The 15,502-nt window shown below is 41.7% G+C and overlaps 1 protein-coding gene across 3 annotated transcripts in view; it reads left to right on the forward strand.

Moving 5' to 3' along the window:
- The window catches only part of ARFGEF3 (ARFGEF family member 3), a 188,386-nt gene that overhangs the window by 56,437 nt on the left and 116,447 nt on the right, over nucleotides 1-15,502 (forward strand). The gene's annotated exons all lie outside the window — the stretch shown is intronic.

Here is a 15,502-nt window from a genome sequence, read left to right on the forward strand (position 1 = left end):
TCCGTGGCGCCGAAGCTCCCCCGCTCCGCCACCCGCAGCCTCCGCCCGCGAAGGGGATTCTAGTGTGTGGGAACCTTTCCTCCTTCACAGCTCCCTCCCACTGGTGCAGGTCCCACCCCTATCCTTTTGTCTCTGTTTATTCTTTTTTCATTTGCCCTACCCAGGTACGTGGGGACTTTCTTGCCTTTCGGGAGGTCTGAGGTCTTCTGCCAGCGTTCAGTAGGTGTCCTGTAGGAGTTGTTCCACGTGTAGATGTATTTCTGATGTATTTTTGGGGACGAGGGTGATCTCCGCGTGTTACTCTTCCGCCATCTTGAAGCTCTCTCTCCAGTAATATTATTAACATCAGATGAAACTTTGGAGTTGGTGGTCTGACTGTGATAACCCACAAGTGAGGGCTACATGATTATTTCTGAGATTTAAATTACTCATTTGGGCCTAAAGATATACACAACTTCTAGCACATGGGGCTTAGAAATAAGTTTTATACCCTCCATGCATGAGGAATTTGTATACCAACTTTAGTCATCTACAGATGTGTGCACCCTTTTAATCTTATAATTTTGTAATGCTTGTGATGACCCAAGTAAAAACTTTAAAATAAGTCCTTGTTTTGCTAATATCATTACCACATTAAAATGCTTTTACCACTCTTCCTCCCAGAAATTACACACACACACACACACACACACACACACACACACACGCATAATATGTATATATAAAGAGAGACAGAGAGAATATGAATTGGATGAGTCCTCGGATGGAAAGACTGGATTCCCATTATATATGAAGGGTATATTAATTTATTCTTGGTGCTTCTATGTAACTCATTCTGATAATAAATTATCTAAACTAGATATTTCTTGTTAAAATTCTCTAGTCATTTTATAGAAATAGATTTTAGGAAAATCTTTTAAAGTGTTATGTGGTAGGCATTTTCACATGTTGGTCTGAGTATACTATTCAGGAGAGATAAAGCCACACCCTGCAGTTTTTGTCTCTCCAACCATGGCATAGTACATTTTTATGACAAATCCTACGTGCTGTTTTTCAAAAAGCTGTATCGTACATTTTACTCACATGTTGCTATCTGCTAGTGTTTATAAACGTGAGAAATTGAGCCATGTCACATTCTTAGAAGCGTTGTAGCAATTGTATTAAATTCCTGGGGAGAAAATAACATGGTTTCCTCTTTTAGAGATTTCCCTGAGATTGAACAGAAAGTAGCTAATAATGAAACCCAAGATTCTGATGGTAGTGTTCTCATTAAGAAAGAAGGCCCTAGAATTTCAATTGGAGGGTTAAAAAATGTCAATGATACTTGCTTCTGACAAATTCATTAGGGATGAGGTTAGATCACTTAGTTATGCTGTCTAACAGGAGGGGGAGAAAAGGCAACTTTGATTTATTGAAATGGCTGTGGAACCCAAATAAAGATTTTACCGCTGAGCAAGTAGAGTGTCAGAACTGTAGATAATGAGGAAGAAGGTTTCTCTGAAGATGCATTACCTTTGAAATGGATTAGTAGATGGCAGGGAGCCACTTAATATTTAGGTTAAATACTTGTTCGCTTTGGTAACATTTTTCCCGTGGTGTGTGCCATTTCCGTAAATGCCATGCAGACTTCATAGGAGCCAGGTACATAACTAATGACACCTGACTAGAGCAATTAGGACTTTTTTCTCCTTCTTTCTGATGGATAATCTTTAGTGATGTTATTAACTGATACAGCTGGCTGACTCTTCAAAGAAAGGAGGGAATTGCGGCTGGCCTTCTGCCTCTGTAAGCATGTTAAGAGATGTGAGCATCCTGTCTGGGGAGGGCAGCCGGCTTTGTTGGTAAGGAAGGATATGATGCTGGATACTGAGCAAGCGTTTGATGAGCATTCTGTTTTTGGACATCCTATTTTATGTGAGTCTTTAGATAATATAATTGAATATTGGTGGAATGCTTTACATTTTCAAAGGAGAAATGACAGGGGCCAATTATTTAACATTTATTATGCATTAGACACTGTTAAATGCATTCACACTAAGATCACACAGCTAGTGAAATGGCAGGACCGGTATTTGAATTGTAATTCGGCCTAGGCTCAAACCTGTTTTCTCAAACAGTAGGTTACCTTGTCTTCTAAGTCTATCCTGAAAGACGTACATGGTTGTCATTACTGTCCGCATTTTACAGATGATTGAATAGAAAAGATCAGTTACAGGCTAATAAGGGGCAAAGCTAGGAGTGGCTCAAAGTCCTGTGTGTTTTCTGTTTCCTTCCATGACAGTGTATTCGCTCACTAGTTCTGTGAGCTAGATTCAAATATAAAGAAAGAATCCAAGTCTCTTTCCCGTCAAATTAGCTCATGTCTCTGGGTGTGTATGTGTGTGTGTGTGTGTGTGTGACAGAGTTGGGGGAAGGAAGAGAATATCATTGAGGTATTTTTATATTTTATAACAAAAGCCAACCAAACATCTATAGAAAATGTAAAGGGGAGAGACTAGTGGAGAAGGAGCTTACTAACTGTAGGGCTGCTAGACCTAAGCTTCGGGATTTCCATTTAGAACCTGGTCCTACAGGGTACCAGCATGGCAGTCACTGCCTCGGTCTGAGAGTAAGAAACAGGCCAAATGGAAGGACCATTTCTAAATCTCCTCTCAGTAATGTTTTAATAGCAAAGTCTTATATTTGGACCATTTACTCAAATGGTTAGTTTTTATATCCCTAATTCTGGGCATTTGATCTTCTAGAGTGCCTTATGGAAGGAATGATCATTAGTAAAATTTGAAGGGGAAATGGTTGAATTGTCCTGCCTTCTCATAAGCAAGGAGAAATCCCTTCTTAGTCTAAAGCTACCAACTTAGAAGATTTGCAGCAATCTCTGGTATGAACAAAAAATCTGGTGTTTGATGAAAAATGTTTAATTTAGAATGTACCATTATTGGAGGTTAGCTACATGCTTACATATTATTTCCATACTTAATGCAGGGAAGTATCTAAAACGTGGTTCTGTGAACTAAATGGTTCTCAAAGAGCCCTCCCTCTTCCTGCTGCTAAGATCAAATGTTGATCATCTTTTTCCTTTGTACACATATAGAGAAAATCCTAAGTTTTCCTCCCAGACTTCTTTACCCTTTGGTATGACTGCATTAGACAGACAATAAAAATATATGAAAAAGTCAGAAGCAAACAATTGAAAACTGAGAAAAGTGATTTTCCATTAAATACTTTGTGCATTATTTGTTTAGATGGAGCTATTTTCATCTTATCTATTAATTTCCCTTTTTTTTTAAAGCAAGCACCACCATTTTCAATGCCATGCCCTTTGAATATATTTGAGAGCAACTCTGCTAAGTATTTTTAAACGTTTCCCCATGATTTTTGTTAAAGCAAGTATAAATGCAGAGCCCTGTGGTATTTACTGTGGATGTTCTAGAATTCCTAGAGTGGGGAGATCCTCCAATTTTTTCAATCATTTGCTCCACAAATACTTGATCTCTTCCTGTCAGGCACTGTGCTAGGCACAGAAGATCCTATGGTGAAGAAAACAAAACCAGACCAAAAAAGAATCTTTGTTTGGAGGCTAGTGATGGAGATAGAAGTCAATGAAATAGATAAATACATGTAAACTGTGATAAATATAAGGAAAGAAAAATTTAGAAAAGTGTATTTATAATAGACCCTGCTGGAGGGCAGATGAAGAGGACAGAGAAGGCTGTTCTTAAGAAGTGACATTTTTAAAACAAATAAGATCGAAAGCATAAGGAAGAATCAGGTAGGCAAGGATAGGGTTGGAGAAAGGGAAGAAAGGAAGGCTGTATTAGTTAGGATTCATTTCAGCTGAAACAAGGCAGAAATTTGTTTTTCTTTTGCACTACCTTAGGCCAGTATTGGCTGAACCCCATTATCAGAGACTCTTGTATCTTGGATTATGTTTCTCCAGGTTGTGAAACACAAGGGCTCCCCGTTTCCTGCCAAAATGTCTACATTCCAGCCAACTGGCAGGAGGAAGGTGATGCAGGACACTTCTGCTTCTCTCCCATTGGCCAGGACTCAGTCATATGGCAACAGTTGTAAGGAAGGCTGGAAAGTGTAGTCTTTATTTTGGGCAGCCATGTGCCCAGAATTCTATTCTTGAAAAAGACGGGGATAGTGCTGAGAGAGAGCTGGCAGTCAGCCACCATCACTTATCACGTGAGAATCATAGTCTGCTTTCTTTCCCTCAGTTAGAGGCAGCTGGTGCATCATCCCCTCCACCACCTGCTGCTTTTTTTTTTTTTTTTTTTTTTTTTTTTACTGCACTTTCCTCAGAGGGAAGGGATGATGATGCATTCAGAGAGGTATGAGGTTAGCTAAGGCCGTGGCTTCTTCAGGGAAACTGCATATGCTGTGGCTTATTCAGGGAAACTACATATCATAATTTCTCCAACTAGTTAGTCCTAAACTCAACTCAGCCATAGTGGAAAAGTTCACTAGTTAGTAAGTGAAAACTAATTACATATTATTAGTATTGTTTTTATCCCTTTGGTGCCTAACAGAGCATCTGGCATATGGCTTACTAATTGCTTGCTAATTTAGTTACTGACTAATGGAGAGAGGGAAACACACGTGGTGGTTTCCAGTGGCCCACCAGGATAATTGACAAAAGAAGCCAAACTCAATAATCTGAGTTCAAAGATGAGAAAGATCAACATGTATTCACACTTTAGAATTAAAGTAACCTCATACATAATCAGATCCTTCTTTTTATAGGCAAATTGAAGCTGGAGTGGTTCAGTTACTTGGCTGGGCTTACACAGTTGTTGGTAGCAGAGTCGCTTTTTCAGTCATTTGTGTTTTTCTGGAAAGGCATTGTAACAAGGCTGGGAGTTGATCTGTTTTTTGCTTTTTTTTTTTTTTTTTTTTTTTTTTGCGGTATGCGGGCCTCTCACTGTTGTGGCCCCTCCCGTTGCGGAGCACAGGCTCCGGACGTGCAGGCTCAGTGGCCATGGCTCACGGGCCCAGCCGCTCCGCGGCATGTGGGATCTTCCCGGACCAGGGCACGAACCCGTGTCCCCTGCATCGGCAGGCGGACTGTCAACCACTGCGCCACCAGGGAAGCCCCCGATCTGCTTTTTGGATGTGTGGTTTTAGAAGAAAACTGTGCATCCTTGTTTAACTGCAAGGCAAATGTGAGTAATATGGCTTCTGAAAAAGAGTGAAACATCATGAGAGACTAGAAATCTCTTAGAGTAGATAGGAATTCATTGAGGAAACTTGTAAGTGGCCAAGTGTGTCTGGGAGAAAGAATGGCTTTGTGTAACTGTCCTATGAAACAGTCTTTGGACTCTATTGTTTTTAAACTTCTTGTTACTTTTCTTCTTTTCAAAATACCTGGTAGCAGAGTGGTAAGAGCACAGCTTCTCAAGCTAGAATGCCTGGTGACCTTGGGAAAGCTATTTATCTGCCTCAGTTTTCTGATCCGTAAAATGCAAATAATATTAATATTATTGTTATAGTGACTCTTAAATGAGTTAATATAAAAGAAGTGTCTCGAACAGTGCATGGCATAGGGTTGGTGTTAGCTTTCATTTTTGTTAGTTATTAGAAAAGAGTAGGTGTAGCATGATAATAAAATGAACACCTCTGAACTCACTCAAATTATGAACCAGAACATTAGAAGTACCATTGCGTTATGTGTTTCTTCTTGTCTTTCTTCCTCTATAGCCCCTTCCTATACAGCCTATAACAGCCTATAATTTTCTTCTATAGTAAAGGAAGGGAGAAAAGAAAAGAAACTATATATATTTCTGATTCCTGAAAAGGGACCTCATCATATTTACTATTGTCGAATTGTAGCTTCCTTGCTTAAAAGAAGAATTTTGTAAATTATATATCTATTATCCACCTAGATATATTTAGGGTTCTAACCAATAGCCATGATCCCATGGTCTACAGAAAACATCCCACCATTTATCTGTGCAAATAAGTTCCTATTTTGTCCTACTAGGCAGAGTTCATACGATTTGGATATTCTACAAGAGTTTTATAATTATTAAATGTTTAACATATAGAGAATCAAGTTGTCTTTAGCCATTTATAAACTGTCTCAAGATGCTTTGTTGCTCATTTCTCTAAGCATCGAGTATAAAAAGCCTCATGCGTATATAGGCAGACGATCTGAGGTGAGGCGCCCATCCTGTGGAGACTCAGAGGGAGAGAGAGAAGGAGGTGTAAGGGTGTTATCCGGAACACACTGATGAAATTAACTTCTTAAAAATCTAACTGTGAGATTAGGTCAAAATAAATTTGCTACAGTTAAACTAGAAAAGATAATTCATTGGACTTTTTTTTTTTTTTTAACTTTATTTCATTGTCTGTGAATATATTTACATTACCAACAATACATAAAAGTTTATAGTATTAAAAGCAAAACCAAGACAAGGATTTATAATCTAATAGGAAAAAGATAAAGATGTGCACAATTACCATAATTCAAGATAGTTGCATATATTGTAGCAGAAGAAAAGTTCAATGGGAAAATACAGAAGGAAAACCCACATTCAACTGGGGATTTCAAGGAGGGGATACTGTTTGAGTTGGACTTTGAAAGGTGTTTGGAATTCAGTTCATTATATATATTGGGAGGGAGGCTGGACATTCTTGGTAGAGGAAAAGTCTTGGAGATGGAAAAGCACAGGGCGGAAACCCGGATTAGTGAGGGATAATGGTCGATGAGCCTGAAGGGGAGGTTGAAGCAGATTCTAGAGGACCTGGTCAGAGTAAGTAAGTAGCCGGGAGTCTGTAGAGATTGGGGGGTCTTCAGAGTAGCAAGAAAGTGACATGTTCAGAGCTGGGTGTTAGATGTTGAAGGTGGGGGGAAGGGGAAAGTGTTTTGCAGGATGCTTGGAGAATCCGCAGAGCCAAGTCGGAGGCACTGGCGAGATGGCTCGTTGTGAGAGCCAGGTTGGAGGGGACAGGAGGGGTGCCCCGCAGCTGAGTGCAGACAAGTGCAGCTGAGGACACTGAGGGGATTTGCAGTAGCTGGTGATGGGCGGTGGCATAGGCGGTGAGTAGGTGAGAAGGGGAAAATCCAAGATGATATCAAGACTTGCAGCTGGAGTTTCTGGCTGAATGATGGATTTTAAGGGGCTAACTTAGGAGAGAGATGGTGAATTCATACTGTCAGATATCAAAGAGTTACAATATTTTAAAAGAATAAATACAAGGAGTTTCACATTACAGGCTTTCCAAAATAGAAAGCATTCATTGTAGATTTCATCACTGAGACTGACTTCTGTATATGCGTTTCTAATCATATTGATTTATGTGTTTACAGTTACATTCACTGTGTATATATGATTTTATTTTTTGCTTTTCATTTAACTTTAGATTGTAAGCATTTCCCACACGGCTATATTTATCCCCTCACAGATAATTTTAATGGTTGCGTAATTAAGAATTTTAGAGCAGGAAGAAGTTTTAAGCTGTTTACCATGTTGGAGACTTAGTATGGTTTATGTGATTTTCATGAAATTGCATATATCATTTCTGATGTTTATAAGCTGAAATTAAGGTTTGAAACTTGGGAGAAATATTGGCTCTAGAAATGCATCTGTGAGCCTTCTAGTTAGAGGTAAGAGTTATGAGAGTTTGCCAAGGAAGAGAGTTTAGAGGGAGAAGGTAAGAAGAATAAGAACGATTGGATTATTTGTTCAAGCAAATTAGCTAAGTTCAAGTTCATTATAATTTAATATTTACATATTTTTTCTACAGATATCACTGGTGTACTGTTTGCTAGAATTAGGTGCTAAGGGCACATCTGATGTGTATGTTGAATATTAAACTTATTAGTAGTGGCAACAAATAAAGGCCAGGAAAGAACCTGAGACATGACCATAAACCAATAAGTAATTTGCAATGTTTTCCAAACTGGGGACTCATGAGCTCTAGAAAAATCTTCTACTGACTAAAAAAAACCTCTCAGAATAGCTATTTGCCAGAATTTGGGCAAGTTGGGCCAGAAAGTGATTTCTGTAATTACCTGTCACCTCAGCCTAATGTAAATCAATTTAAGTAACAAGTGGTAGACGTTTCATGCACTAAAATAATTTGATTCATTTTCTTTGGATCAAAATAAAGATTGGGGTGTGGCTCAACAACAGCCTTGTTGTTACCTTCAATTCAGGATCTCTGAAGCCCGGTGAAGGATCAGTGACTCACCCCAGGTCCCCTCTGGAAGTCCTGCATTCTAGCTCTGAGGCTTTTGGAAGCAGGGTGATGTAGAGATTCTCAGTTATATCCACAAGGCATGGGGTATAAATGACCTAAGAGTGGTTCTCAACAGGTGAGCATTTTGTCCCCCAGGGAATATTTGACAATGTCTAGAGACGTTTTTTTTTGGTTGTCACAACTGGGGGAGGGAGAGCCACTGCCATCTAGAGGTTATGGGGGCCAGGGATGCTGCTAAACATCCTATAATACACAGGACAATCTCCCACGAAGAGAATTATTTGGCCCCAAAATGTCGGTATTTCTGAGGTTGAGCAACTTTGATCAAGACAAGAAAAAAATGCTTATCTTTGGCCATCCACATTTTAAATTTAGACCATAGGAAGATGGCCTCTGAAATTCTCTGTTGCCTTTGTGATACGGCACCCCCCAAACTAAAGATGTGTGCTCTGCCCTTCTGCTGTCTGTGGGAGACTGAGCCTGCTTTGTTGTTTACAGGTGCACCATGAAGGGAAGCATCTATTTCATGGCTGAGGTACGCTTTCAGCAGCACATAATCATAAGGCTGCACCCCCAGGAGGGGGGCAAGCCCTGCACACGAGAGAAAGGCATTTGGTGTCTCAGTATTCCTGTCCTTGTCACTGAATTTTCCATCCTTGTTTTTGCCAAATTTAACGGAGTTAAAAAAAAAAAAAAAAGAACTGGGCTGTTTCTCAAGAAAAGGAATTATGCAAATACATTTAAGTTTATGAATCTTCAAGCCAATATACATGAGAGGCCAGAAGGGAATGTGCATTAAATAACAAAGCAAAAATTTCAGCCAGAACCAGAGCTGGGGTTTGAAACGGTGCCTGGCATCAAGGATTTCCAGAGAGTTTGCTCCTCTTCAAATAAGGGAAAGACAAAGCCCCTGTGGGCTGTACTCAAATTTTGAGTTACTTTTTTGAGCTATAGTAGATTATTTGATTCATAAATAGCATCTGATATTTGGAGAAATGAAACGACAGTGACCTCAGGAAGCACTTACGTGTAAACTAAGCACCAATGTATATTTTAATAGTGTAAGGAAAAGAAGATTCCTGTTCATTCAACATGGCTCCGTGTCCCCAGTGTGCCTTAGGGTAGGTTGACTCCCACGGATTAGCTCACTTCTTGACGGTCTCCTCATCTTCCTCCCTGGGTTTTTCACTCCTTAATTATACGTGTTACAGCATAAATTTAGAGTTCTATTAAAGATGAGTATAGGGACTTGCCCGGTGGTCCAGTGGTTAAGACTCCACCTTCCAGTGCAGGGGGCACGGGTTCACTCCCTGCTTGGGGTACTGGGATCCTACAGGCCGTGAGGTGCAGCCAAAAAAAAAAAAGGAGTATAACATTACAAGTGTACTGTGTGTTAGACCCTGATATGCTTTTCAGAGTCCAGTGCATTTTCCCAGTCATCATGTTCATCACAACTTATTGTAATCCCTTGTTTTGTCACTGTCTTCGAAACCAGATGTTAGCTTTACAGAGCGCAAGGATCAGGGTATCTTTTTTAGTTCCTCCTGTATGCCCAACACCTAGCACTAGGCCTGACCACTTGTCACACCTCAGTAAGTATTTGTGGAATGAATGAATGAATGGCAGCCTGAGTAATGCAGCACAAGGGAGAGATAAAGTGGGAGTGCAGTTGCTATCCAGTAAGCTTAGGAATCATTTCTTTACTCCTTCATCCCCTGCAAATGGTCCTGTAGAGGACTCATTTGAAACTTTAGCAGAAATGAGCTCTTTGACTCAGAAATCTTACATAAGTTACCAGTTACTGTGTTGAGTGCAAAAAAAATAGGTTCTCAGCAGAGAGTAACAGGTGTTCTATAAGTCTCACGGGAGATGCCCTCTGGTTGGTAGAGATGTTTTTCTCCCTGTCCTGCTTGAGGTCCTGCCAAATAGCTGGACCTCCTGAATGGGGACTCACTAAATTCTGATTACCCTAACGAGGTCAGCTGAAGCTCTAGTATTATTACCCATAAGGCTGCAAAAACTGCCTTTAGCCAGTCACACCACCTGGATCTGACATTCAGATTCCCAGGACAATTTCCTTCTGTGTCACCGGCCTGTCTTATCACATTGCCTACACATTTTACAATAATGACTAGGCACACAGATGCACAGTCCCACTGAAACTCTGTGTAGTTGATTACTCATGTGGACAATGCATAGGAGGGATTGAGCGTGGACTGGGACTCACCACACCTCCCAGAGCCTGGCAAGGCACTATAAACATGGTGCGCATCAAAAAGTTAGACCTGGGCTTCCCTGGTGGCGCAGTGGTTGAGAGTCCGCCTGCCAACGCAGGGGACGCGGGTTCGTGCCCTGGTCTGGGAAGATCCCACATGCTGCGGAGCCTGTGCGTCCGGAGCCTGTGCTCCGCAACGGGAGAGGCCACAACAGTGAGAGGCCCGCGTACCGCAAAAAAAAAAAAGTTAGACCTTACTACCAAGGAGCTCATAAATCTAGTGGGTGGTGGAGAGGGCACCCAGATTTAAGTAGTATATCTAAACTGCTCCAAATAAATGCTATGGAATAAGCCTTTTGCGTTTTCTGCCCATTCTGGGATTAATTCACATCTGTAGAGTAATATTTATGTGACGGATTTTGAACAAGGTATATCTTTGTTCTCTAAAACATGTTACTTTATTATCTAATATAAAGCTTTATGAAATATATGGGAATAGGGGTATATGAGAGATTTCAACCAGGTTGACTAGAATGGTAGGGAGTAGGTGGGGAGAGAACAGTGGTTGGGTGACACCCAGATTTCATATATGGGTGACCATTGCCTTCTATTTGTGAATTCCCTTCATCCCTTCACCAATGCACCCCAGTCAGTTCATTGCCACTGGAATGACTAGGCTCTGTCTTTAATTCATCTACAACATATTGTCTGCTTTATTGCTCTGATTTCTGGTTTGCCTCAGTACATCTAGTTTTTATTTGTTTGTCTGTTTAGACTGTGCCATGTGGAATGCAAGGTCTTAGTTCCCTGACCAGGGATCAAACCCGTGCCCCCTGCTTTGGGAGCTTGGAGTCTTAACCACTGGACCACCAGGGAAGTCCCTACATCTAGTTTTAGTTGTGATTTGTTGCCCCAACCAGCCCTAAAATAATCTGTGCAAAAGACTTAACATGGGGTATTTAAGTTGATGTGTAATAAGGTTCCAGCCAACCTTTTTAGCACCATCTCCAGCCTCTGCTTTCACACTTCATACCTTTACTCACAGCATTTCCTTTGCTTGGTACATCTGTCCCTTTTCTCTCCTGTATCAGTGCTTTGCTCACACATTATCTAATCTGTGAATTCTCTGCTCTCCGAAGTTGAGATGTCTTCTGACCTTAAGAATTATTATATACCTCACGGTTGCAGTAGCGCTCACTATAGCCAGCCATGAAGTATAGTTGTACAAGTATTCATTTCTCCAATAGATGGTGAGTTTGTAATGGTAAAGATGGTGCTTGCTTTGTATTTGTGACCCCACAGCAATTAGAACCTTGGCGAATAATGCCTTGAATTGATTTGGGGCCTGAAAGGGAGAACATCAAGGAGAGAGGAAGTGGAGCTGGGTCAGAATGACGAGGGCTTTAGACAGCAGGAATTGGGGGCAGTGATACATAGTAGGATGAAGACTTGGAAAGATTTATACTTTTGAATGCGGATGATCTGATTGATTTTTTTTCTTTTGTTTTACTTAAAATGCATCTAATTATTTACACTGGAATGGCTGCCATGTGTTACATCAAATGGAGACTTGTTTAATCTCTATGAGACGATAGCCTAGAGATATATGTACTGTGTGTACTCTTTTTTTAAAAAATTAATTAATTAATTTTTGGCTGCACTGAGTCTTTGTTGCTGTGTGCGGGCTTTCTCTAGTTGTGACGAGTGAGGGCTACTCTTCGTTGCGGTGTGTGGGCTTCTCATTGCAGTGGCTTCTCTTGTTGCAGGGCACGGGCTCTAGGCGCGCAGACTTCAGTAGTTGTGGCACGTGGGCTCAGTAGTTGTGGCTCACGGGTTCTAGAGCTCAGGCTCAGTAGTTGTGGTGCACGGGCTTAGTTGCTCCGCAGCATGTGGGATCTTCCCCGACCAGGGCTCGAACCCGTGTCCCCTGCATTGACAGGCGGATTCTTAACCACTGCGCCACCAGAGAAGCCCCTCTTTTTTTTTTTAAAGTCATTTAATTAATTTTTCCTCTAAATATCCTTGTGAGGTGGGATGGGAATTTTAAAGATAAGGGGCTTAGAGGATGTAGGCAAATTCACAGCAATTAAATACTAAATCACATGCCACAGTCACGTTACTGAAACACTTGTGTTTTAGCCCTGACATCACAGCCCCTGCTCTGTCGTGATTGTGATCGCAGGGCAGAATGAGCCTGATGGAGAAACCCCAATCATGACGATAAGATGCCCTTGCATCTTATCCGGGAGAGGAGAGGATATCCGGGAGAGGATTCATCCGGGGTTTTCCTGATGAGAAGTGCATACCTGTGATCTTGCACTTGTCATCATTATCTATCCGCATCTGTCTCTCTGTGTTCCTAATGTGGCTAAATTTTTCAGATTCTTATCACTTGGGCCCAATGCTTGCAATAAATCAGCTTCTCTTTCTCCTTTCCAGTCTTATCTGTTTTATCCATTGTTTCTATACACATTTTTAATTGCAGGGTTGTTTCTTGTATATAGTAGCTATTCAGTTATTGTTTTTTCATAATTGCGATTTTTATTAGCCTCTGTAATGATCGTGCCCTTTTTGTGGACGGTTTTGCACCTACTTTCCCCATCCTCTTGGCTTATTTATGGAGGCAGCACCAACCATCTAGATTGCAAGACGCTGCCTGTCGCTCAAGTTCTTGCTGTTCAGTGATAATATAGCCAGTATGCTTTAATGACCCTGTGAGGGATGTATTTTTATTGGAATTGTCCTCAATATTTAGGTGCTCCTGTTTTCCTTGAGGCCAACGTGCTCAGAATACCAGTCTAAACTTCTTACTCTTTCATTATGCAGTGGAAGTCAGACACTTGAAATTAATTTGCCGTCACCCTAAATTTCCTACACCCGGTCTGTGTTTGAATCCAGTGAATTAGTGCTTGCCAGGCTTTGGGCACCGTTTTTCCGTGTATCATTTGCAATAAGTCACATCTGTCTGCTGCACCATCCTAGCTAGAAACTGGGGGCCCTTTATGTGTCTTGGGAGTCATAGGCAGGCCATGGGCACCGTCAGCTCTGGAGTTAAAACCTGCTCTGCTTCCAGAAAAACAAGTTGTGTGAGCTTAAGGAGACGGCTTCATTATTATGCTTCACTTTCACTATTTTTTCTTGTTTTTAGTTTTTGCATAGAGCTCAGTGAGTCTTTGGATATTAGTGGCCAGACATTAGGTGTGGAGAGCCTGTTTTTCAATGATCTTTTGAACAGGATCAGCATCAGTTGGGTGCAGGGATCTTCAGCTTCCTTCAGACTGTTGCTGTGAGGCCTCCCTCTACACTTGGCTGGCTTCCCGGTGGCAGAGTCCAGCCTCCTCTGTTCCCCTGAGAAGCTTGATTAGCAAATATGCCAACTCAGTGCCCTTCCCGAAGACCTCACCATAGACACGGCTCCCACTTCCTCCAGCCTCTGTTGCATAAAGCAGCTCTTGTTCACAGAAAACTGGGTTGGCTTTTGAAAACTTCTTTCTTACCCTTGCACACCTTGTATGAATGCACGGAGCGATGGAAGGCAGGAAGTCGATCATTGGTCCTATAAGTAACATTATTAATTAGCCAGTTCAGACAAAAATTTGCCATGATTAGTTTCATATTGTAAGGTCTTGCCAGTTGCCAGCCTTTATTGTAATGACTTAAAAAACCAAGGGCCAAGATGGGCCACCTCACCTCCCCAGACCACCACCTACACCAGCCACTGTCTCATACCCTCCACCCACCTGCTGTGAAACATGACATAGAAAAAATAAATAAGAAAGAGAAGCTGTGCAAGGTAGCAAGAAATCAAAGTTCGAAAGCCTCATATGAGAAAGCCTGAGGGCCTTTCAGATGCTCAGTGGATGTTATAGTCTAATGAGAAGATTATAAATAAGTAAATAAACCAGTAATTTATGAGACTGGTGCTTGCTCTGAAGCAAGTGAAACAAGGAGCTGTGAGAGAGGCCATTTCAGAGAGAGTGTTCAGGGAGGGCCGCAGGCCTCTCTGAGGGGCGACATTTGAGTTGAGATCACCAAGAAGCCAGGAGATGAGCCACATGAGGAAAAAGCCTAGGAGGATCCCAGGATAGGAGGGTGTCAGGCAGAGATGCCATCAACTACAGAGGCATTAGAAGACATGGCCTCTCCCCAGGCGAAATTAGGACCTGGTGACCCTGTTGTCCTCAGCTCTCATCCCTCCTTGCATGCCAGACTCCGACCCCCAAAGGTAGTCATCAAACAAAAGAAAGCCTTTTCCCATGAAGCCATGGGGCAGTAGTTCCCACAGTCCCCCTCTCTCGGCCAACGTGGCATTCAGACGATTTTTATGTGGAGTCAGCTCTTGGCTCTCAGGTGCCTTAAGGAACAAAAAATTGTGAATTTATTCTAACCTTGTGACTAAAATTGGCAAGAATCCCTTTTTCCTTCTTTAATTACCTACCTGTTTGCTTTCTCTAAAGGCGTGACTGTTCCTAGGGCTGGCCTGGCTGGTAACTAAGACTGAGCGATTTAGGAGGTTCCTTGCTCCATGGGACAGTTACACTTTTTGATGTGCTGAGCAGGTGTATATCCTAATGGTAAATTTGCTAGGCTTCAGCGCTCTTTCACGAGTTAGGCAGAACCAGGTGGGAAACATCCTCTGAGGCTGCCACTGACAGGCCGAGCTGCAGGCAGGACGTGGCTGTTGGGTTTGGGGATCAAGGAGCAGACATCAGCAATTTCATGTCTGGGACCACCTGCGAGATAATTTGCAGCATCAGAAGCCAAATGGACAGGGGAGCATCTAGCCTTTTATCTGTAAAATTAGAAGCAATTCTTAAAATGCCCTGGGCTTTTATTGATCTATTCCCTAATAGCTCTACAAGTAGAGAGTGGAATTTTTAGTGGTCTTTAAAGATCTTGTAAATGTCATCGACTCACTGTCTATGTAACTTGGAGAATAAGGGGAATCTGGAACTAATAAATAAGCCCCAGGCAGTGTGCTGGGGGAAATAAAGAAGGAAAGAAGAAAGTGCCCATAAAAGAATGTCTAATCCCATGTGGATCTGGGAAGGCGAGAGGAACAGAAAAATACAGTGACGCTCC

This window comes from Delphinapterus leucas, chromosome 12 (genome assembly GCF_059928025.1).
Source record: "Delphinapterus leucas isolate spDelLeu-1000000601 "Yukka" chromosome 12, BTC_Dleu_Yukka2, whole genome shotgun sequence".
In the NCBI taxonomy this organism is placed as follows: domain Eukaryota; kingdom Metazoa; phylum Chordata; class Mammalia; order Artiodactyla; family Monodontidae; genus Delphinapterus; species Delphinapterus leucas.